Consider the following 24,591-nt stretch of genomic DNA (forward strand, 5'->3'; position numbering starts at 1 on the left):
ATTCCGTTACCATGGACCTTAACGCAATTCCATGACAGAATGCATAACGGAATGACTTTACTCCCCTGCATAACGGAAACGGGACGGATACGTTATGTAGGCCATAGACTTCTATTATGACGGAATGAATAATGGAATGCCTCTAAAGGCATTCCATCATAGAATTTTGTTATGGTCCGTGGTAATGGAATCCATAACGCAATTCTGTTTTTACTACCAAACAAAGCGCAAACTAATTTCAAAATATGAAATTCGCTCATCTCTAGTTAGAAGTACAAAATCAGTGAAGAAATGATAGAACGTAAATAGGCTATTGCTAATGTCATGAATTGGGCATTTCAAATTAAGTATTATTGCAATACACAGTACATATACTTGTTAGGTTTTTATGTAAATACCCTGCTACAGAACCTAATATAAAGGGTGCACCACTTTGGTTGAAAATGGTGCCAATGGAAACTACCACTCATCCCGCAAAGAACATGCCCTCATACAGCTCTATTAACAGCTACATAATAAAGTTAAGCTCCTAGAATCTGGTGACATAAAATACAATTTATTTATTTTTTCTTAAAAAATTATTTTATGGTGTATAATTAATAAAGTTATATTGGGTTATGATATTGAACCCACACAATAAATCCAATAATAAAAAACTGTGTCAGCATAGTTTTATTTGTTTATCTGAAAAAAATAAAGAAAGAAATAGCGATAAAAAAGTTACAGCTTCAGAGCAGCAACTGCACAGGCGCCCCCTACCAGGAGGTGTAGCGGCACCTGTGCAGTAGCTGCTCAAAAGCCAAACCAGAGTCTTTGCTATTGTTCTGCTAATTGGAACAGCTAAGCAGTGCACGCAGGAAGTTGTCAGGGCCAGGCTTGTGAATCTCAGAGGCTGGTAGGAACTTCACCTGTGGGGATAGGCCCCACAGGTGAAGAAATCCTGCTAATGAGACAAATTGCTTCATTAGAATCAATTTACTCATCTCTAATGCTGTATATTTGGAAGCCAGGTTTTGGATCTAAATGCTCAACTTACTACATTTGGCCTGTGAAATAAATGTTGGTGGAGGAGGGCAAGATTGGGACCCCAAGATCAGTAGCCGAGTTACAGTTAGTAACTGGGTAACAGAAGAAGGGATAATGGAAAAAAGCGCCAAAGAGGCTAGTCCTGAGCTGGCACACACTTGTAAATATGCTTGTTTAGATGATATTAGGCATGCAAACCCAGGACGCAGGTTGAACATAGCAACCAGTAGGATGAATACTGTACAAAGGATAGGAGGAGGCCTGAAGAAAGGTCAGACAAATGCTGGAGGTAGGGGTTCTATTCTATCTGGCAGTTTGTTGTCTTAAAGGGATATTCTGGTTATAGAAAGTTGTGTATAACTATCAGATCGGTGGAGATCCTACTGTTGAGACCCACACCAATTACAAGAACGGGGGCCCAGTACCCTTTGGAGCTCTCCTGAAATGGATGGCATGGCTGCTGCTCTGTCAATTTCAAGGTGGGCTCCACGGGGCACAGGGCCCCCATTCCCTTGACTGGTGGGGGATTCTGCAGTAGGACCTCCAACAATGTGATAGTTATCCCCTATCCTATGGATGGGGATAACTTTCTATAATCAGAACACCCTTTTAAGGGTGCCTGGGTTCAATATATTGCAGATTGGATAGACAGATTACTGGGTGGGTCAGGTTTAGACTTGACGGTCATGGTACACACTGTTACACCTAACAGAGTCAGTGGGAGAGAACACACTGAATAATCATGCATGTATAGAGCAGGCCACACCTCTAAAGCGTTGGTACGGCCTAATCTGGAATATACAGTTCAGTTCTGGGCACCAGTCTATAGAAAGGATGCTTTGGAACTGGAAAAAGTACAAAGGAGAGCAACTAAACTGATAAGGGGCATGAAGGCTCTTAGTTATTAAGAAAGATTAAAATAATAAAATAATTAAATGTATTTAGTCTTGAGAAGAGAAGTCTAAGGTAGGACATGATTAACATATACAAATATATAAATGGGCATACAAAAATATGGTAAACTGTTCCATGTAAAATGCCCTGAAAAGACAAGGGGGCACTGCCTCCGACTGGAGAAGAAAAAGTTCAGTCTCCAGAAGCGTCAAAGCTTCTTTACTGTAAGAACTGTAAATCTGTGGAATAGACTACCTCCGGGTGTGGTCCCAGCAGGAACAGTGGATGGTTTTAAAAAAGGGTGTAGATGAATTCTTAAAAGTAAATGACATTATTGTTTATGAACATGTGTACAAATCTGAGTCTCACTTCCTTCTGGGATTTCCGTCCCCAACTATCCCTTGGTTGAACTTGATGGACTTATGTATTTTTTCAGCCCGCACAACCCTGTATGAAGGTGCACATTGCTATGGCGAAATACAGATACAAACGCAAAAACACAAATGCAATCGCACTCTGCAACCAGCACTCTGCCCTGCCTCTATGCTGGATGTTGAATGAGGCATTGGTGTACATTTTGGCCAAAGCGTAATAAGCCACTCACCACGTCAAGGTCGCTTCCATGAGTGGTCCCTAACACTAGTTCCTACCTGCCATGAAAGCAACACAAAGTCCAGGGAGCGCAGGTACAGCATGCACGCCAAGCACACTCTGCCTTTAACCCCGTCCGGTGCCATTACAGCTTTCATCGGATCCAGGGATGCAAGTACCAACATGCATGCTGAGCCCACTATATACTTCTCCTGGAGCCAAATGGCTACTGGTAGGTGCTATATAAGCAGACTCAGTTTTATACTGACTTTAAAACCAGCCTCCAGGGCAGCCTAAGGCTACTTTCACACTAGCGTTCGGGTTTCCGCTCATGAGCTCCGTTTGAAGGGGCTCACGAGCGGACCCGAACGCAGCCGTCCAGCCCTGATGCAGTCTGAATGGAGGCGGATCCGCTCAGACTGCATCAGTCTGGCGGCGTTCAGCCTCCGCTCCGCTCGCCTCCGCACGGACAGGCGGACAGCTGAACGCTGCTTGCAGCGTTCGGGTGTCCGCCTGGCCGTGCGGAGGCGTGCGGATCCGTCCAGACTTTCAATGTAAGTCAATGGGGACGGATCCGTTTGAAGATGCCACAATGTGGCTCAATCTTCAAGCGGATCCGTCCCCCATTGACTTTACATTGAAAGTCTGGACGGATCCGTACTAGGCTATTTTCACACTTAGCTGTTCTATGCTAAAAATAATGCAGACGGATCCGTTCTGAACGGAGCCTCCGTCTGCATTATTATGAGCGGATCCGCCCGAACGCTAGTGTGAAAGTAGCCTTACAGGTCAGGTGTGCATGACTGCTTGGAGATCGCCACGCCTCCAATATATACTACAAAGAAAAAAATGTGGGGGGGGGTTCAACCCGCACAACCCTGTATGCAGGTGCACATTGCTATGGCGAAATACAGATACAAACGCAAAAACACAAATGCAATCGCACTCTGCAACCAGCACTCTGCCCTGCCTTTATGCTGGATGTATTTTTTCAACCACATTAACTATGTAACTATATCATAGCAAAAAGTTTTTAGTACATCTGTCAGGACCACAACTTAGGATGGGACTTTAAGGGCATTGGAGTGTACTGGCTACCCGCCTCCTACCTGCTGACTATGGCCCCTGGTAAATTTGTACGTTTGAATGCAATTTGGGCATGTGGTATTTTATATTGCTGCTACTGGCCCTTTAAGGACCATCCGTGGACATATTATGACTTTTAGGAACTGTGGCGAAACCAACCTCGCCACTGGGTTTTGGAGAGGCCTGTTTAAACGCCTCTTGCCTGAGGATTATGGCCCATACTAACTTTTAAACCCCTGAACCTATTCCAGGGAATTTTGGATAGGTTTGTCCCCAAGTTATACTGTTTAAATTGATGTAAGTTATATGTATGGACAATGTAACCTCACAAAGTTGTAACAATTTATAATAAGTGTAACTTGTCAGCTTGGGAGGAATATGCTGGGTGTGGTTCTATTGTCCCATTGTGTGTTTAAATGGTGATGTCTGTCCTGTTGTCTCCACATGTGTATTGGCGATCTCCCCTTTGTCCTGAGAGATAATTGGATGGCCCTCGGTTGTCTCTGGGACAGAGAGGAGGAAACCATGATGCATTGTGGGGATGTGTTGGATCTGTTCTGTGTCGCAGTCTCCCTTCTGGTCCTCTAGGGGGCGGGAACTATTGGTTGCTGTATTTACATTGTGTGTGTTGTGAATTACTGATTGGTTGTATTTCAAAACCCTGTGGGCGGACCTGTATTTGCAACAACTGTAATAAAAACCAGGCTGAGTGTGCCAGCACATCAGAGCACTGCTTGACCCTCAACACGGAGCCTTGTCTCGTTATTGGAGGGATTCCCTGTATGCTGTTAGAGACTAATTGCCAGGAATGTAAGCTACTCGCGAGGTTCCAGTTTGGAGTGCTATTTTGTATCCAGTTCGGGAGGTTGGTGTTCTGCAGTAGCTGTGCCTGTCTCTCAGAAAGGGGCATATCGCCTAAACAGATTTTAACCCCTTGTCTGCTGAAACGGTCTGTTACATTGGTGGCAAGCAGCGGGATCGTACCTACAGCCAGAAGGTCAGCTACAGGAGACACCATTTCTTTGGATTTTACAACTTAAGGGCAACGCATGTCTCAGTACAGCGACCCTAAAAGCACCAGGATGGAACCAACAGTGGAGTACAGATACTCTGTGGAGGAATTTGACCGTATGATGTGGTTGCGGCTGAACTTCTTCGGACCCAATCCAGCTGAGAAATACGTGAAGTTCGTGAGGAGTCTAGTGTTCAAGACCCTGCTATACCGGGCAGAAGGTGACGGTCAGCTGCCACGTTGGGTGGACCTCCATCGGAAGTTACAGTTGCGGGACAGAGGGAGCCCAGTCTCCATTCCCCAGCGGCAGTGTGAAGTGCAGGGAGAGGAGAGCAGCGTCCTCCATCCCCAGCGGAAGGCTGAGTTACAGGGGGCAGAAGTAGTTGTTCCTGCCCCCCCAGCAGCAGAGTGATATGCCGGGAAGGCAGTGTGAAATGCAGGGAGAGGAGAGCAACGTCCTCCCTCCCCAGTGGCAGGCTGAGTTACAGGGGGCAGTGGTAGTTGTTCCTGCCCCCCAGCAGCAGCATGATTTGTTGGGAACTGGGAGCCTAGTCTCCATTCCCCAGCGGCAGCTTAACGCACCAGGGGGAGACAGTAAGCCCCACAACTGTGCAGATGGGACTGTGATCTCTGCACTTACAGCACAGGGGGTAGAGACACTCAGTCCTGTCCCCCAGCGGCAGAGTGTCCTACAGAGAATAGAGAGCCCAGTCTCCTTTCCCCAGCAGCAGGACACTGTATTGGGAGCGGAGGCGGTCGGTCGCCCTCCCCAGCGGCTGGAAGTATGTATGGGAGAGGAGCTTGTTACCCCCTCTCCCCAGCGGCAGCTTAACGCACCAGGGGGAGACAGTAAGCCCCACAACAGTGCAGATGGGACCGTGGTCTCTGCACTTACAGCACAGAGCTATTACAGCAACAGAGCTATTTAGCCAAAGGGGAGACAGTCGGTTTCTCCCTCCAACAACCAGACTCAAACCAGGCTTCTTCCGTGGTAGTGCTGGCACCAGGGCAGAGTCCCGCTGATCCCTGCCCACAAAGCAACCTCCACTCCAAGCCAGGGAGCAACTCAAAGACCGGGAGTACCAGCTACCAATATAACCTTGGTGGATTCACTGGACAGAGACAGCCTACTAAATTCAACAGGTCCAGTATTGGGTTGTGGGTGGGTTGCCAGACTAACTCAGGTACCGACCAGCGTGAGGTCAGGTATCTAGTTAGTCTTCCCTAGGGGGGGGAGATGTGTGGCGAAACCAACCTCGCCACTGGGTTTTGGAGAGGCCTGTTTAAACGCCTCTTGCCTCAGGATTATGGCCCATACTAACTTTTAAACCCCTGAACCTATTCCAGGGAATTTTGGATAGGTTTGTCCCCAAGTTATACTGTTTAAATTGATGTAAGTTATATGTATGGACAATGTAACCTCACAAAGTTGTAACAATTTATAATAAGTGTAACTTGTCAGCTTGGGAGGAATATGCTGGGTGTGGTTCTATTGTCCCATTGTCCCATTGTGTGTTTAAATGGTGATGTCTGTCCTGTTGTCTCCACATGTGTATTGGCGATCTCCCCTTTGTCCTGAGAGATAATTGGATGGCCCTCGGTTGTCTCTGGGACAGAGAGGAGGAAACCATGATGCATTGTGGGGATGTGTTGTATCTGTTCTGTGTCGCAGTCTCCCTTCTGGTCCTCTAGGGGGCGGGAACGATTGGTTGCTGTATTTACATTGTGTGTGTTGTGAATTACTGATTGGTTGTATTTCAAAACCCTGTGGGCAGACCTGTATTTGCAACAACTGTAATAAAAACCAGGCTGAGTGTGCCAGCACGTCAGAGCACTGCTTGACCCTCAACACTGAGCCTTGTCTCGTTATTGGGGGGATTCCCTGTATGCTGTTAGAGACTGATTGCCAGGAGTGTAAGCTGATTGGATGCTTTTCCTGTTCGTCTGCTGGCAGCTATTCGCGAGGTTCCAGTTTGGAGTGCTATTTTGTATCCAGTTCGGGAGGTTGGTGTTCTGCAGTAGCTGTGCCTGTCTCTCAGAAAGGGGCATATCGCCTAAACAGATTTTAACCCCTTGTCTGCTGAAACGGTCTGTTACATTGGTGGCAAGCAGCGGGATCGTACCTACAGCCAGAAGGTCAGCTACAGGAGACACCATTTCTTTGGATTTTACAACTTAAGGGCAACGCATGTCTCAGTACAGCGACCCTAAAAGCACCAGGATGGAACCAACAGTGGAGTACAGATACTCTGTGGAGGAATTTGACCGTATGATGTGGTTGCGGCTGAACTTCTTCGGACCCAATCCAGCTGAGAAATACGTGAAGTTCGTGAGGAGTCTAGTGTTCAAGACCCTGCTATACCGGGCAGAAGGTGACGGTCAGCTGCCACGTTGGGTGGACCTCCATCGGAAGTTACAGTTGCGGGACAGAGGGAGCCCAGTCTCCATTCCCCAGCGGCAGTGTGAAGTGCAGGGAGAGGAGAGCAGCGTCCTCCATCCCCAGCGGAAGGCTGAGTTACAGGGGGCAGAAGTAGTTGTTCCTGCCCCCCCAGCAGCAGAGTGATATGCCGGGAAGGCAGTGTGAAATGCAGGGAGAGGAGAGCAACGTCCTCCCTCCCCAGTGGCAGGCTGAGTTACAGGGGGCAGTGGTAGTTGTTCCTGCCCCCCAGCAGCAGCATGATTTGTTGGGAACTGGGAGCCTAGTCTCCATTCCCCAGCGGCAGCTTAACGCACCAGGGGGAGACAGTAAGCCCCACAACTGTGCAGATGGGACTGTGATCTCTGCACTTACAGCACAGGGGGTAGAGACACTCAGTCCTGTCCCCCAGCGGCAGAGTGTCCTACAGAGAATAGAGAGCCCAGTCTCCTTTCCCCAGCAGCAGGACACTGTATTGGGAGCGGAGGCGGTCGGTCGCCCTCCCCAGCGGCTGGAAGTATGTATGGGAGAGGAGCTTGTTACCCCCTCTCCCCAGCGGCAGCTTAACGCACCAGGGGGAGACAGTAAGCCCCACAACAGTGCAGATGGGACCGTGGTCTCTGCACTTACAGCACAGAGCTATTACAGCAACAGAGCTATTTAGCCAAAGGGGAGACAGTCGGTTTCTCCCTCCAACAACCAGACTCAAACCAGGCTTCTTCCGTGGTAGTGCTGGCACCAGGGCAGAGTCCCGCTGATCCCTGCCCACAAAGCAACCTCCACTCCAAGCCAGGGAGCAACTCAAAGACCGGGAGTACCAGCTACCAATATAACCTTGGTGGATTCACTGGACAGAGACAGCCTACTAAATTCAACAGGTCCAGTATTGGGTTGTGGGTGGGTTGCCAGACTAACTCAGGTACCGACCAGCGTGAGGTCAGGTATCTAGTTAGTCTTCCCTAGGGGGGGGGAGATGTGTGGCGAAACCAACCTCGCCACTGGGTTTTGGAGAGGCCTGTTTAAACGCCTCTTGCCTCAGGATTATGGCCCATACTAACTTTTAAACCCCTGAACCTATTCCAGGGAATTTTGGATAGGTTTGTCCCCAAGTTATACTGTTTAAATTGATGTAAGTTATATGTATGGACAATGTAACCTCACAAAGTTGTAACAATTTATAATAAGTGTAACTTGTCAGCTTGGGAGGAATATGCTGGGTGTGGTTCTATTGTCCCATTGTCCCATTGTGTGTTTAAATGGTGATGTCTGTCCTGTTGTCTCCACATGTGTATTGGCGATCTCCCCTTTGTCCTGAGAGATAATTGGATGGCCCTCGGTTGTCTCTGGGACAGAGAGGAGGAAACCATGATGCATTGTGGGGATGTGTTGTATCTGTTCTGTGTCGCAGTCTCCCTTCTGGTCCTCTAGGGGGCGGGAACGATTGGTTGCTGTATTTACATTGTGTGTGTTGTGAATTACTGATTGGTTGTATTTCAAAACCCTGTGGGCAGACCTGTATTTGCAACAACTGTAATAAAAACCAGGCTGAGTGTGCCAGCACGTCAGAGCACTGCTTGACCCTCAACACTGAGCCTTGTCTCGTTATTGGGGGGATTCCCTGTATGCTGTTAGAGACTGATTGCCAGGAGTGTAAGCTGATTGGATGCTTTTCCTGTTCGTCTGCTGGCAGCTATTCGCGAGGTTCCAGTTTGGAGTGCTATTTTGTATCCAGTTCGGGAGGTTGGTGTTCTGCAGTAGCTGTGCCTGTCTCTCAGAAAGGGGCATATCGCCTAAACGGATTTTAACCCCTTGTCTGCTGAAACGGTCCGTTACAGGAACAATGCTCTTTAAGACTGTATAGCAGATTGCATTCAGGCTGTCTTAAATATCATGTATGTTATTATGGGTTAAATTGTATTGCTATGTATTGTCAACTGTAATGTTTACTATATTAAAGGCATTGCTGTTCTGTGCCTCTTCTCCTCCCCCTTTTTCCTGTCCCATTGTTTCCCCAGCAAGGTGTTGTCTCAGGGACACTGGGAGACTAGTTTAAACCAGCTGCTCTGTCCCTCATCAAATCTCCCATCAGACCTTGCTATAGTCGGGCCCCACCCTTCCTTGTACTATAGTCCTCCATGTGCCCTATTGTATGTAAATGAGGCTGTTGGGGGGGGGGGGTTTAAAGTAGGTGTGCTATGTCTAAATAAAGTCCGTTCCTGTTTTAACCCTCAAAGTGAAGTGTCGTCTCATTCTTGGGGGAGGATTTATGGTATGCTGTTCCAGTTTGACTGCTAGGAGCGTAAACCTATTTGTATGGTTTCCAATTCCACTGTCTACAGCATTCACATGCTTCTTCGGTTCGGTGATGGTGGTGTCTGCCAGAGAGTTTGGAGACCTCAGGAAACGCTAGGAGCGTCCAGCAACGGAGGTACTCAGTCGGGGTGCCAGGTGATCCGTTACATTGGTGGCATCGGTGGGATGGCGTCCTGGTGTGAGAGGAACAACACCCTGGAGACACAGGAATTATTATGGAGCAGCATAGAACCAGCGAGTCCCTAGACAACGCTCGAGGTAGGAAATTAATTTAACCGGAGGTTACAGAACCTCTTGGCACCACTGGTCAAGCCAATAGGAGAGGCAACCAGGTTGGACTGCAGAGAGAGCGCCCGACAAGAGATGTGGGAAGAAACCCTAGAAGGTGTCCAGCGTTGGCGAGGTTAGCGTCTTCCCAGCAAGGAGCAGTGGTTACAGGCCAGAGTGGCCCTACAGATACCTATGCTGGGAGAACAGGCCCAGGAGGAATTGGTGATACAACTTAATTCACTGGCATGGAGGGAACTGGGTCTCGATGATGCATACCAAGCGCTACGTTGGTACGCTGTTCAGCGGGTTCCCGGAATGGCCAAATTTGACAAACCCGAGGGCAAGGATTATAATGGCCCTGGCTTATTATGGGGGAACTTTGCAGAACCGGAATTTGGGAGTGCGGCAGAGTCACGGCTTTGGGACATATTTGACTACAGAGAGGCCGTGCTGGATCTCCCTATGGCCGAAGACCTAAGGCCAGACCTGATTGAACTAGCTGTCCAGGAATGGGAACTGGAGCAGGATTACCAGCACCTGTTCAGCTCCAGTCAGTCATCCTATACCCTGCAAGTACCACCAGAGCAGTGGGAGATCGAACAGAATTATGTAAACTTATATAATCAAGTGACACTGCCTGTCTCTAACCTGATGGGGCTTATGGACTGTACACCATTGGGAGCGGTGAGTTTCGTTCCCCCTCCCCAACAACTAAGCCCGTCATCAGGAGACTTGCATTCGGTACCTCCTACCCCCCAACCGGCTCCAGAAATGAGGGACCTTATCGACTGGTCATAGGAAGATCCACAGATGGCAGGTGGAGATGGGACTGCGGTCTCTCTACCGGCCCTACAGGGATGCTGGGCAGTTGGACCAGATCCCCAGCGGCAGAATATTTCACCGGGAGGGGAGAGTCTCGTTCCTCCTCCCCAGCGGCAGCCTAGCCCACCAAGGGGAGACAGTAAGCCCCACAACAGTGCAGATGGGACCGTAGTCTCTGTACCTGCACCACTGGAGATATGGACAATCTGTCCTGGTCCCCAACAGCAAGACAAAGTATTGGAAGGGGAGACAGTCGCTTTTCCCCTACAACAAGAGAGGGTGTCGCAAGGAGAGGAGCCTGTTACCTCCTCTCCCCACTGGCAGTCTACGTTTCAGGGAGAGGAGCCTGTTACCCCCTCCCCCCAGTGGCTGAAAGTGTGTAAGGGAGAGGAGTTTGTTACCCCCTCTCCCCAGCGGCAGCCTAGCACACCAAGGGGAGACAGTAAGCCCCACAACAGTGCAGATGGAACCGTAGTTTCTGTACCTACACCACTGGAGATATGGACAGTCTGTCCTGGTCCACAACAACAGGACAATGTATTGGAAGGAGAGGCAGTCTGTTTTCCCCTACAACAAGGGAGGGTGTCGCAGAGAGAGGAGCCTGTTACCCCTTTCCCCCAGCAACAGCTTTGTTCCATCAGGGGAGAGGGCACCCTGGTTACCTTCCCCCCAAGCCATGGATCTACAACTGGGCACAAGTGGCAGGGGGCCATAGGGACATCTACACCCTTTGAGAAAAGCCAGCTGACTATCAGAGCCCCAGACCGACTGGAGGTCTGGAGTCTGGATAGTCTCAATGGGAAAGGGGAGAAATGTGGCGGAACCCGCCTCGCCACTGGGCATTGGAGAGGACTGGCTACTCGCCTCCTACCTGCTGACTATGGCCCCTGGTAAATTTGTACGTTTGAATGCAATTTGGGCATGTGGTATTTTATATTGCTGCTACTGGCCCTTTAAGGTCCATCCGTGGACATATTATGACTTTTAGGAACAATGCCCTTTAAGACTGTATAGCAGATTGCATTCAGGCTGTCTTAAATATTATGTATGTTATTTTGGGTTTGGTTAAATTGTATTGCTATGTATTGTCAACTGTAATGTTTACTATATTAAAGGCATTGCTGTTCTGTGCCCCCTCCCCCTTTTTTCTGTCCCATTGATTCCCCAGCAAGGTGTTGTCTCAGGGACACTGGGAGACTAGTTTAAACCAGCTGCTCTGTCCCTCCTCAAATCTTCCATCAGCCCTTGCTTTTGTCGGGTCCCACCCTTCCTTGTACTATAGTCCTCCATGTGCCCTATTGTATGTTAACGAGGCTGTTGGGGGGGGGGTTAAAGTAGGTGTGCTATGTCTAAATAAAGTCCGTTCCTGTTTTAACCCTCAAAGTGAAGTGTCGTCTCATTCTTGGGGGAGGATTTATGGTATGCTGTTCCAGTTTGACTGCTAGGAGTGTAAACCTATTCGTATAGTTTCCTATTCCACTGTCTACAGCATTCACATGTTTGAGAGGATTTATATGCTTCTTCGGTTTGGTGATGGTGGTGTCTGCCAGAGTGCTTGGAGACCTCAGGAAACGCTAGGAGCATCCAGCAACGGAGGTACTCAGTCGGGGTGCCAGGTGATCCGTTACAGGGCATATCAGTACGTCCTATGTATTTCTGATCACCGGCGAGCGGTAATCGGAACCCAGTGCCTGCTCAAATCATTGAGTATGCACCCTGGCTAAATGCGTGGGTGGGTCCGGTGACAAATTAGGTATCGCCGCGTGCGTATCAACCGGCTCTATAAACATATCCCATGACCTAACCCCTCAGAAGAACACCGTCAAAAATAAAAACTGTGCTAAATAAACCATTTTTTTTTCACCTTACATCACAAAAAGTGTAATATCAAGCGATCAAAAAGTTATATGCACCCCAAAATAGTGCCAATCAAACCGTCATCTCATCCTGCAAAAAATGAGAGCCTACCTAAGATAATCGCCCAAAAACTGAAAAAAAACCTATGGCTTTCAGACTATGGAGACACTAAAACATGATTTTTTTTTGTTTCAAAATTAAATAATTGTGTAAAACTTACATAAATAAATAAAAAAATATACATATTAGGAATCACTGTGTCCGTAATAACTTGCTCTATAAAAATATCACATGCTCTAACCCCTCAGGTGAACACCATAAAAACAGTTTAATAAAAACGGTGTAAATAAAGCCATTTTTTGTCACCTTACATCACAAAAAGTGTAGTAGGAAGCAATCAAAAAAAGTCATACGCACCCCAAAATAGTGCCAATCAAACCGTCATCTCATCCCGCAAAAATCATACCCTACCCAAGATAATCGCCCAAAAACGTTAAAAAAAAAATCATTGTGTAAAACTTACATAATATAGTATAAAATAGAATACATTTTAGGTATTGCCACGTCCGTGACAACCTGGTCTATAAAAATACCACATGATCTAACAAATAACAAAAAAGGTGCCAAAAGAGCTATTTCTTGTTACCTTGCCTCACAAAAAATGTAATATAGAGCAACCAAAAATCATATGTACCCTAAATTAGTACCAACAAAACTGCCACCCTATCCCGTAGTTTCTAAAATGGGGTAACTTTTTGGAGTTTCTACTCTAGGGGTGCATCAAAAACCATATAGCGTTCCTTTAGTTCTGCGCTCTGTCATGTGCCCGTACAGCGGTTTACAACCACATACAGGGTGTTTCTGTAAACTACAGAATCAGGGCCATAAATATTGAGTTTTGTTTGGCTGTTAACCCTTGGTTTGCAACTGGGAAAAAAAATATTAAACTGGAAAATCTGCCCAAAAAATGAAATTTTGAAATTGTATCTCTAGTTTCCATTAATTCTTGTGAAACACCTAAAGGGTTAAAGACGTTTTTATAAAATCAGTTTTGAATACCTTGAGGGGTGAAGTTTCTAGAATGGGGTCATTTTTGGGTGTTTTCTATTATGTAAGCCTCACAAAGTGACTTCAGACCTGAACTGGTCTTTAAAAAGTTGGTTGTTAGTTTTTGAAAATTTCTGAGAAATTTCAAGATTTACTTCTAAAGTTCTAAGCCTTGTAACGTCCCCCAAAAATAAAATGTAATTACCAAAATTATCCTAACATGAATTAGAGATATGGGGAATGTAAAGTAAAAACTATTTTTGTAGGTAGTACTATGTATTATAGAAGTAGAGAAATTGAAATTTGCTAATTTTTCCAAATCTTTGGCAAATTAGGTATTTTTTTATAAATAAAAATGATTTTTTTTTACTCCATTTTACCAGTGTCATGAAGTACAAAATGTGATGAAAAAACTATCCGAGAATGCCCTGGATAAGTCAAAGCGTTTTAAAGTTATCACCACATAAAGTGACACTGGTCAGATTTGCAAAAATGACCTGGTCCTTAAGGTGAAAATGAGCCCAGTCTCTAAGGGGTTAAGCTACAGGGTTACACTGAATCTTCCCCCTTTAGCTATCTGCCATCCACACCTAAGGGATATTAGCTGCCACCACTTGTCATATTAAGAGGACAAAACGCCTTAAAACTAGATAATTCACAATTACCCACTCCAACAAACTACTCTTTCTAGTATTTATAGGGCCAGATTTATCTTTAGCTCAGGTCAGAATAATGGAGTGAAAAAGTCCCTAAAAAGTCCCAAATACTAAAACTGCGCACCAATTTTTTTCTGCTCTGCACTATGCTCACCAGTTTTCTGAAAGTGGGCATGTTTTCTTATGTAAATGAATCTCTAGACAGATTTACTATTGGGACTATTTAAAAAGTCACTCCAGTGAGGACCATGCTCATCTTATGAGACATTTTAATAGAACATGCAACTTTTTCATAAAACGTTTGACTTTTTCGTAAAGATGTGTGACTTTTGTAAAGCTGCTCACTGACGGATAAACTGCTCCCGTCAAACCACATTTATTACAGTCTTAAAGGGCCGATCATAAATCTGACTTGGCTAAAACTGACTTTAGCCATATGTGAAAGTGGAGTGAGCTGTCAGAGTAATGATAAATCTGGCCCATAGGGTTTATACACAAATATACGTAATGCTTCTTCTGAGGTCGTGAAATCATTTAGAGCACAAGGAGGCTCTAATTAAAGTGAAGTTTTAACATGTAAAAGGACAGTCCATACAAAAAATAGTTATCAAAAGGTAAAAATACAAACAAATATAATGCAAAACAATAACAGTTTGATAATAAAAGGGGTAAAAGAAGTGGAACTGAATATGTTGTGGGACAGTAGAAATCCGGATGCCTGGGTGTAGCAGTAATATCAGCCAGTTCATCAAACGAGTGCCCCCAAAGAAATGATACCTTGCTACAGCGACACTTGCTACAGCCTTAGAGGGCATCGGTCAGCAGATTTGTGCTTATGAAACTGGCTGACTTGTTGCATGTGTGCTTCAATATATGCAAATCAGACTCTGGGAGCAACTGAGGCGTTACCGTTACACCTAGAGGCTCTGCAACTGCTGTGCCCCCTCCAATTTGATCGAATGCGCCAGCCAGTGGAAACGTCATTATGCCTTACCTAGTCAATCAAAGTGCAGAGGGTGCAGCAGTTGCACAGAAATCAGAGCCTCTAGGTGTAACGGCAACATCAACATTGCTCCTAGAATCTCATTTGCATATATAAAATAAAAAAAATCTCAGCTATGTGGGCACATATGAACATGGGACCTACAAAGATTCCTTCAGCTGCCAAGCACATATGCAACAGGTCAGCCAGATTTATAGGTACAAATCTGCTGACAGATGCCCTTGAAGTTTGCAGACTCCCTCCACTAGCGCCTGAGATGTCAGGATAAGGCCTCATGCACACGACCGTTGTGTGAATCCGTGGCCGTTGTTCCGTTTTCCGTGATTTTCTGCGGACCCATTGACTTTCAATGGGTCTGTTGAAAACTCGGAAAATACACCGTTGTTCATCAGTGGACGTGATCCGTGTTTCCTGTCCGTCCAAAAAATAGGACCTGTCCTATTTTTTTGACGGACAACGGTTCACAGACCCATTCAAGTCAATGGGTCCGTGAAAGAACACGGATGCACACAAGACTGGCATCCGCGTCCGTGATCCGTAGGTTACTTTCATACAGACGGAAAAACTCAGATCCGACAGTATATTCTAACACAGAGGCGTTCCCATAGTGATGGGGACGCTTCTAGCTAGAATATACTACGAACTGTGTACATGACTGCCCCCTGCCGCCTGGCAGCCCCCGATCCGCACAATTAACCCCTCAGGTGCCACTCCCTCTATTGTATTAACTCATTGGTGGCCAGTGTGCGGCCCCCCCTTCCTCTATTGTATTAACTCATTGGTAGCCAGTGTGCGGTTCCCCCGGACCCCCCTCCCTCCCTCTATTGTATTAACTCATTGGTGGCCAGTGTGCGGCCTCCCGCCGCCCTCCCTCCCTCCCTCTATTGTATTGACTCATTGGTGGCCAGTGTGCGGCCTCCCCCCGCCCCCCCTCCCTCCCTCTATTGTATTAAGTCATTGGTGGCCAGTGTGCGGCTTCCCCTCTTCCAGCCGATCATTGGTGGCAGCGGAGAGTCACTTACCAATAGAAGGAGCTCCCGGTCAGTCACAGACAGCGCAGCAGGTAAGTATGATGCTTCTAATATTGCTAAGTAACCATGACAACCAGGACTGCAGTAGCGTCCTGGTTGCCATGGTTACCGATCGGAGCCCCAGCGATTAAACTGGGACTCCGATCGGAACTCTCCGCTGCCACCAATAATGGGGGGAGGGGGGGCCGCACACTGGCCACCAATGAGTTAATACAATAGAGGGAGGGAGGGGGGCCGCACAGTGGCCACCAATGAGTTAATACAATAGAGGGAGGGAAGGGGGCTGCATACTGGCCACCAATGAGGTAATACAATAGAGGGAGGGAGGGGGGGGGGCAGGCAGCAGTCATGTACACAGTTCTCAGTATATTCTAACTTGAAGCGTCCCCATCACTATGGGAATGCCTCTGTGTTAGAATATACTGTCGGATATGAGTTTTCACGATGTAACTCAAATCTGATGGTATATTCTAACATATAGGCGTTCCCATGGTGATAGGGACGCTTCAAGTTAAAATATACCATCGGATTGGAGAAAACTCTGATCCGATGGTATATTAACCACTTCAGCCCCGCTAGGTGAAACCCCCTTCATGACCAGAGCACTTTTTACACTTCGGCACTACACTACTTTCACCGTTTATCGCTCGGTCATGCAACTTACCATACAAATGAATTTTACCTCCTTTTCTTCTCACTAATAGAGCTTTCATTTGGTGGTATTTCATTGCTGCTGGCAGTTTTACTTTTTTTGTTATTAATCAAAATGTAACGATTTTTTTGCAAAAAAATGACATTTTTCACTTTCAGCTGTAAAATTTTGCAAAAAAAACGACATCCATATATAAATTTTTCGCCAAATTTATTGTTCTACATGTCTTTGATAAAAAAAAAAATGTTTGGGCAAAAAAAAAAAAATGGTTTGGGTAAAAGTTATAGCATTTACAAACTATGGTACAAAAATGTGAATTTCCGCTTTTTGAAACAGCTCTGACTTTCTGAGCACCTGTCATGATTCCTGAGGTTCTACAATGCCCAAACAGTAGAAAACCCCCACAAATGACCCCATTTCGGAAAGTAGACACCCTAAGGTATTCGCTGATGGGCATAGTGAGTTCATAGAACTTTTTATTTTTTGTCACAAGTTAGCGGAAAATAATGATGATTTTATTTTTTTTATTTTTTCTTACAAAGTCTCATATTCCACTAACTTGCGACAAAAAAAAATAAAAATTCTAGGAACTCAACATGCCCCTCACAGAATACCTTGGGGTGTCTTCTTTCCAAAATGGGGTCACTTGTGGGGTAGTTATACTGCCCTGGCAATTTAGGGGCCCAAATGTGTGAGAAGAACTTTGCAATCAAAATGTGTAAAAAATGACCGGTGAAATCCAAAAGGTGCACTTTGGAATATGTGCCCCTTTGCCCACCTTCGCAGCAAAAAAGTGTGACACATCTGGTATCGCCGTACTCCGGAGAAGTTGGGGAATGTGTTTTGGGGTGTCATTTTACATATACCCATGCTGGGTGAGAAAAATATCTTGGTCAAATGCCAACTTTGTATAAAAAAATGGAAAAAGTTGTCTTTTGCCAAGATATTTCTCTCATCCAGCATGGTTATATGTAAAATGACACCCCAAAACACATTCCCCAACTTCTCCTGAGTACGGCGATACCAGATGTGTCACACTTTTTTGCTGCCAAGGTGGGCAAAGGGGCACATATTCCAAAGTGCACCTTTCAGATTTTGCAGGCCATTTTTTACACATTTTGATTGCAAGGTACTTCTCACACATTTGGGCCCCTAAATTGCCAGGGCAGTATAACTACGCCACAAGTGACCCCATTTTGGAAAGAAGACACCTCAAGGTATTCCGTGAGGGGCATGGCGAGTTCCTAGAATTTTTTATTTTTTGTCACAAGTTAGCGGAAAATGATGATTTTTTTTTTTTTCTCTTTTTTCCTTACAAAGTCTCATATTCCACTAACTTGCGACAAAAAATAAAAAATTCTAGGAACTCACCATGCCCCTCACGGAATACCTTGGGGTGTCTTCTTTCCAAAATGGGGTCACTTGTGGGGTAGTTATACTGCCCTGGCAATTTAGGGGCCCATATGTGTGAGAAAAACTTTGCAATCAAAATCTGTAAAAAATGACCGGTGAAATCCGAAAGGTGCACTTTGGAATATGTGCCCCTTTGCCCAACTTGGCAGCAAAAAAGTGTGACACATCTGGTATCGCCGTACTCAGGAGAAGTTGGGGAATGTGTTTTGGGGTGTCATTTTACATATACCCATGCTGGGTGAGAGAAATATCTTGGCAAAAGACAACTTTTCCAATTTTTTTATACAAAGTTGGCATTTGACCAAGATATTTTTCTCACCCAGCATGGATATATGTAAAATGACACCCAAAAACACATTCCCCAACTTCTCCTGAGTACGGCGATACCAGATGTGTGACACTTTTTTGCAGCCTAGATGCGCAAAGGGGCCCAAATACCTTTTAGGAGGGCATTTTTAGACATTTGGATCCCAGACTTCTTCTCACGCTTTAGGGCCCCTAAAAAGCCAGGGCAGTATAAATACCCCACATGTGACCCCACTTTGGAAAGAAGACACCCCAAGGTATCCAATGAGGGGCCTGGCAAGTTCATAGAATTTTTTATTTTTTTGCATAAGTTAGTGGAAATTGATTATTATTTTTTTTTCTCACAAAGTCTCACTTTCCGCTAACTTAAGACAAAAATTTTAATCTTTCATGGACTCAATATGCCCCTCAGCAAATACCTTGGGGTGTCTTCTTTCCAAAATGGGGTCAGTTGTGGGGTATTTGTACTGCCCTGGCATTTGAGGGTCTCCGCAATCATTACATGTATGGCCAGCATTAGGAGTTTCTGCTATTCTCCTTATATTGAGCATACAGGTAATGAGATTTTTTCTGGGCTGAAAGAAAAAAATGAACGGCACAGATTTCTTCATTCGCATCGATCAATGTGGATGAAAAAATCTCTGCCCAAAAAAAAAAATGGAGGGGAAAGGCGTCTGCCAGGACATAGGAGCTCCGCCCTACATCCATACCCACTTAGCTCGTATGCCCTGGCAAACCAGATTTCTCCATTCACATCAATCGATGTGGATGAATAAATCATTGCCGGGATTTTTTATTTTTATATATATATATATATAATATATATACACACAAAGTGCTTGCCAAAGCATAGGAACGCCGCCTCCTCCTCAGCTCGTATGCCTCGGCAAACGTATCTGTCACTGCAGAGGAGAAAATCCCGTCTTGCAGCGCCGCATACACCGACTTGCGTGTAATCTGACAGCAGCGCAATGCTTCTGTCAGAATGCACATCGGTGCTGCAGCTAGTCAATAGGTTGGTCCACCTGGAAGGTAAAAAAAGAAGAAAAAAAAGAAAAAGAAAAAACCAGGCCGCAACGCAATAATTTTATTAACTTTGCAACAGAACATGTAACTTTAACTTTTTTAACTGAACATTAACGTGTTTGCTTACTGGTGTTTTTTTTTTTTTTTTTTTTTTACCTTTATAGAACAAACCTCTCCTTCCCCATGGGTCAATGTGCAAAGCGCAAATCGCCCAAAGATGTGGCGAAGTGCGTTATGCACTTTGTCCCATGTGAAAGGAGACGTTTGCAGCAGCTGTGAGTGAATGGGCCCTAATAGCCCTGTGTGCCTATCCTGGTGAGATGTGATCCCTATGCTAATAGTGTACCTGTGAGTGGTACTTCCGGAAACACTCTCCAAAGCATAGGGCAGGGTGGTCCGGACAGTCAGGACAGAAATAGCGGGTGTCACGCCTTATTCCACTCCTGCTACAGACACGACATCTTTTTCGGGGTGACGGTTGGGTTGAGGTACCAGGAACGACATTGGGGAAATGTCGCTCGTGTAGACGGCTAACTACACTGGTGGTTGGGGCCACGGAACCTCCTGGATACAGGAGGTTCTCGATGATCTCTTCCTGAAATTTGAGGAAGGATCCAGTTCTCCCAGCCTTACTGTAGAGAACAAAACTATTGTACAGAGCCAATTGAATTAAATATACAGACACCTTCTTATACCAGCGTCTGGTGCGTCGGGAAACTAAATACGGAGACAACATCTGGTCATTGAAGTCGACCCCTCCCACGTGGAGGTTATAGTCGTGGACTGAGAGGGGCTTTTCAATGACACGGGTTGCTCGCTCAATTTGTATTGTCGTGTCTGCGTGAATGGAGGAGAGCATGTAAACGTCACGCTTGTCTCTCCATTTCACCGCGAGCAGTTCTTCGTTACACAGTGCGGCCCTCTGCCCCCTTGCAAGACGGGTGGTAACGAGCCGTTGGGGGAAGCCCGCGCGACTAGTTCGCGCAGTACCACAGGCGCCAATCCGTTCTAGAAACAAATGCCTAAAGAGGGCCACACTTGTGTAAAAATTGTCCACATAAAGATGGTACCCCTTGCCGAATAAGGGTGTCACCAAGTCCCAAACTGTCTTCCCACTGCTCCCCAGGTAGTCAGGGCAACCGACCGGCTCCAGGGTCTGATCTTTTCCCTCATAGACCCGAAATTTGTGGGTATAGCCTGTGGCCCTTTCACAGAGCTTATACAATTTGACCCCATACCGGGCGCGCTTGCTTGGGATGTATTGTTTGAAGCCAAGGCGCCCGGTAAAATGTATCAGGGACTCGTCTATGCAGATGTTTTGCTCTGGGGTATAAATATCTGCAAATTTCTGGTTGAAATGGTCTATGAGGGGCCGAATTTTGTGGAGCCGGTCAAAAGCAGGGTGGCCCCTGGGACGGGAGGCGGTGTTGTCACTAAAGTGCAGGAACCGCAGGATGGCCTCAAAACGTGCCCTGGACATAGCAGCAGAGAACATGGGCATGTGATGAATCGGGTTCGTGGACCAATATGACCGCAATTCATGCTTTTTTGTCAGGCCCATGTTGAGGAGGAGGCCCAGAAAAGTTTCAAGTTCGGAAACTTGGACTGGTTTCCACCGGAAAGGCTGGGCATAAAAGCTTCCCGGGTTAGCGGTGATAAATTGTGTGGCAAACCTGTTTGTTTCGGCTACAACTATGTCTAAAAGCTCCGCAGTCAAGAACAGCTCAAAAAATCCCAGGGCCGAACCGATCTGAGCCGTCTCAACCCGAACTCCAGACTGGGCAGTGAAAGGGAAAACTACAGGTGCGGCTGAAGTTGGGGACTGCCAATCAGGGTTTGCCAGCACCTCTGGGATTCTAGGGGCTCTACGGGCACGTCTTTGCGGTGGCTGCGACGGGGTCACTACTGCACGTGCCACCGTACCAGCTTCAACTGCCCTTCTGGTGCTCGCTACTTCAACAGGTTGTACGGCAGTGCTGGTACTAGGTCCAGGGAGGGCTGGGCTGCTGGTGTATGCCTCACCACGTAATCCGACAGCACCAGCCCCACTCTGCTGCTCTTGAAGCGGATCCTGCGGTCTAGCGACACGGGGCCGGGTACGCCTGGTGGTATCAGGGACCTCAGCCTCCTCGTCCGAACTTTGGGTCAGAGAGCCACTGCTTTCTACAGGTTCGTATTCTGACCCGCTGGATTCATCAGATGAGGGTTCCCACTCCTCATCCGACTGGGTCAGAAGCCTGTAGGCCTCTTCAGAAGAATACCCCCTGTTAGACATGTGGGCAACTAAATTTAGGGGTATTCCCTGAGACTACCCAAGAAAAAAAAAGCAAGCCTGTCTTAAAAAGGGGAGGCTAGCGAAGTACCGGAGGCTGCTGCGGTTGATAAAAAAATATCAAAACAGATTTTTTTATCGCCGCAGTGCGTGTAAAGTGAATGTGCAGTGATCAAAAAAAAAATTTTTTTGGTCACTGCGGTGGGGCGGGTGTGGGCGAACGCACGTGTGGGCGACCGATCAGGCCTGATTGGGCAAACTCTGCGTTTTGGGTGGAGGGCGAACTAAAGTGACACTAGTACTATTATAGATCTGACCGTGATCAGTTTTGATCACTTCCAGATACTATAAAAGTACAAATGCTGATTAGCGATACGCTAATCAGCGAATAACGGACTGCGGTGCGGTGGGCTGGGCGCTAACTACCTAACCAAGGGACCTAAACTATACCTAAAACCTAACGGTCAATAACAGTAAAAAAAAAAGTGACAGTTTGCACTAATCACTTTTTTCTTTTCACTTGTGATTGACAGGGGTGATCAAAGGGTTAATTGGGGTTCAGGGGGGTGATCAGGGGCTATAGTGTGATGTTTGGTGTACTCACTGTGAAGCCTGCTCCTCTGCTGGATCCAACCGACGAAAAGAACCAGCAGAGGAGCAGGCAGCCATATAACAGATCATATTTACAAATATGATCTGCTATCTGGCACTTTGATTGGATTTTTAAAAAATCAGCAACCTGCCAGCCACGATCATTGGCTGGCAGGTTGCTGACAAAATACTTCTCAATGAAATGCCGGCGCGAACTGCGCACGCGCGGGCGCATACTCGCGTCATCTCGCGTCTCGCGAGATGACGCGTATATGCGTGACTGTGCGCAGCCCTGCCACCTCCGGACCGCACATCTGCGTTAGGCGGTCCGGAGGTGGTTAATAGGGACTCCTAACTTTACGTTGAAAGTCAATGGGGGACGGATCAGTTTGCAATTGCACCATATTGTGTCAACGTCAAACGGATCCGTCCCCATTGACTTGCACTGTAAGTCAGGATGGATCCGTTTGGATCCGCACGGCCAGGCTGACACCAAAACGATTTTTTCTTCATATCCGTGGATCCTCCAAAAATTAAGGAAGACCCACGGAAGAAAAAAACTGACATGGATCACGGACCCCTAAGGCTAGTATGTATGCTATAGGGCGTTTAAGTTTTATAAGGTTAGTGCTTGGCTCAGAATCTTTCCATTAAGATAAATTTTACTGTGGGCATCATAGCGACTTCACACTTTTATTAAACCCATCATAATGTTCTGCGCAAGTACATATCAAACATCAAGGGGTTAAAGACTACGTGATGCATTCTTTGATTACCACATCTTGAAGAGCCCTGATTGAGGTGACATTCACACTGGTGATACCAGTGTATGTCCTAATACCAATCCTGAGCAGCACACGGCCAAGTTATAATTTAGGTCCAGTATTTCTTTGTTGAATTTTCATCTGTATGGTTTATCGGACCCTTATTGTAGGTAATGGTATCCTCTAATTGGTCTAGGGAGCTCTGAGGACATCTCAACTGTAAGGCCCCTTTCACACGAGCGAGTTTTCCGCGAGGGTGCAATGAGTCACGTTAACGCATAGCACCCGCACTGAATCCTGACCCATTCATTTCAATGGGTTTGTGCACATGAGCTTTGTTTTTCACGCATCAGTTCTGCATTGCGTGAAAATCGCAGCATGTTCTATATTCTGCGTTTTTCACGCAGCCCTGGCTCCATAGAAGTGAATGGGGCTGCGTGAAAAACGCATCGCATCCGCAAGCAAGTGCAGGTGCAATTTGTTTTTCACTAATCGTTGCTAAGAGATGTTGTTTGTAAACCTTCAGTTATTTATCACGCACGTGAAAAATGCATCAAAACGCATTGCACCCGCACGGAAAAAACTGAACAACTGAATGCAATCGCAGACAAAACTTGCTTGCAAAATAGTGTGAGTTTCACCGAATGCACCCTGAACGCATCCGGACCTAATCCATCACGCTCGTGTGAAAGGGGCCTACGGAAATGGTTTGTGAGGTGCAATCTCCTGTCTGTATGAAGTTTGTTCTGCTTCCTTGGTTTTGTTTAGACAGACCTTGTGTTTTGAGTAAATCAATGATTTTATGGCCTGCCACAAGAATGTCAGGGGGGTTTTCTCCCACTCTGATATCGCCAAATTACTTTTGTATTTATAGCACCACAAAAGCAATACAAATCATGTACAAACAACATAGAACAAATGTCTTAAAACCAATTAAAATACTACAAAAGAGTGATCCTGGCCGCAAATAAGGTTGTGGATCCCTAAATGGTCCTTGCTACAAAAGGAATCTGCAACTACCAAACATATTCACATGTGAACTTGTGCCAAGTAAAGGTGAGCAAATTGATTCTAAGGCCTCATGCACACGACCGTTGTGTGCATCCGTGGCCGTTGTGCCGTTTTCCGTTTTTTTTCACGGACCCATTGACTTTCAATGGGTCCGTGGAAAAATCGGAAAATGCACCGTTTGGCAGCCGCATCCGTGAGCCGTGTTTCCTGGCCGTGAAAAAAATACGACCTGTCCTATTTTTTTCACGGCCAACGGTTCACGGGCCCATTCAAGTCAATGGGTCCGTGAAAGAACACGGATGCACACAAGATTGGCATCCGTGTCCGTGATCCGTGGCCGTAGGTTTTAGTTTCATACAGACGGATCCGAAGATCCGTCTGCATAAAAGCTTTTTCAGAGCTGAGTTTTCACTTCGTGAAAACTCAGATCCGACAGTATATTCTAACACAGAGGCGTTCCCATGGTGATGGGACGCTTCTAGTTAGAATACACTACAAACTGTGTACAAGACTGCCCCCTGCTGCCTGGCAG

General features: G+C 46.3%; 1 protein-coding gene across 2 annotated transcripts in view; it reads right to left on the reverse strand.

The window, feature by feature from the left end:
• GLS (glutaminase) overlaps positions 1 to 24,591 on the reverse strand; it is a 1,258,313-nt gene that overhangs the window by 512,569 nt on the left and 721,153 nt on the right. The window lies entirely within an intron of this gene.

The sequence above is a fragment of the Bufo gargarizans genome, chromosome 8 (genome assembly GCF_014858855.1).
Source record: "Bufo gargarizans isolate SCDJY-AF-19 chromosome 8, ASM1485885v1, whole genome shotgun sequence".
Taxonomy (NCBI): Eukaryota; Metazoa; Chordata; class Amphibia; order Anura; family Bufonidae; genus Bufo; species Bufo gargarizans.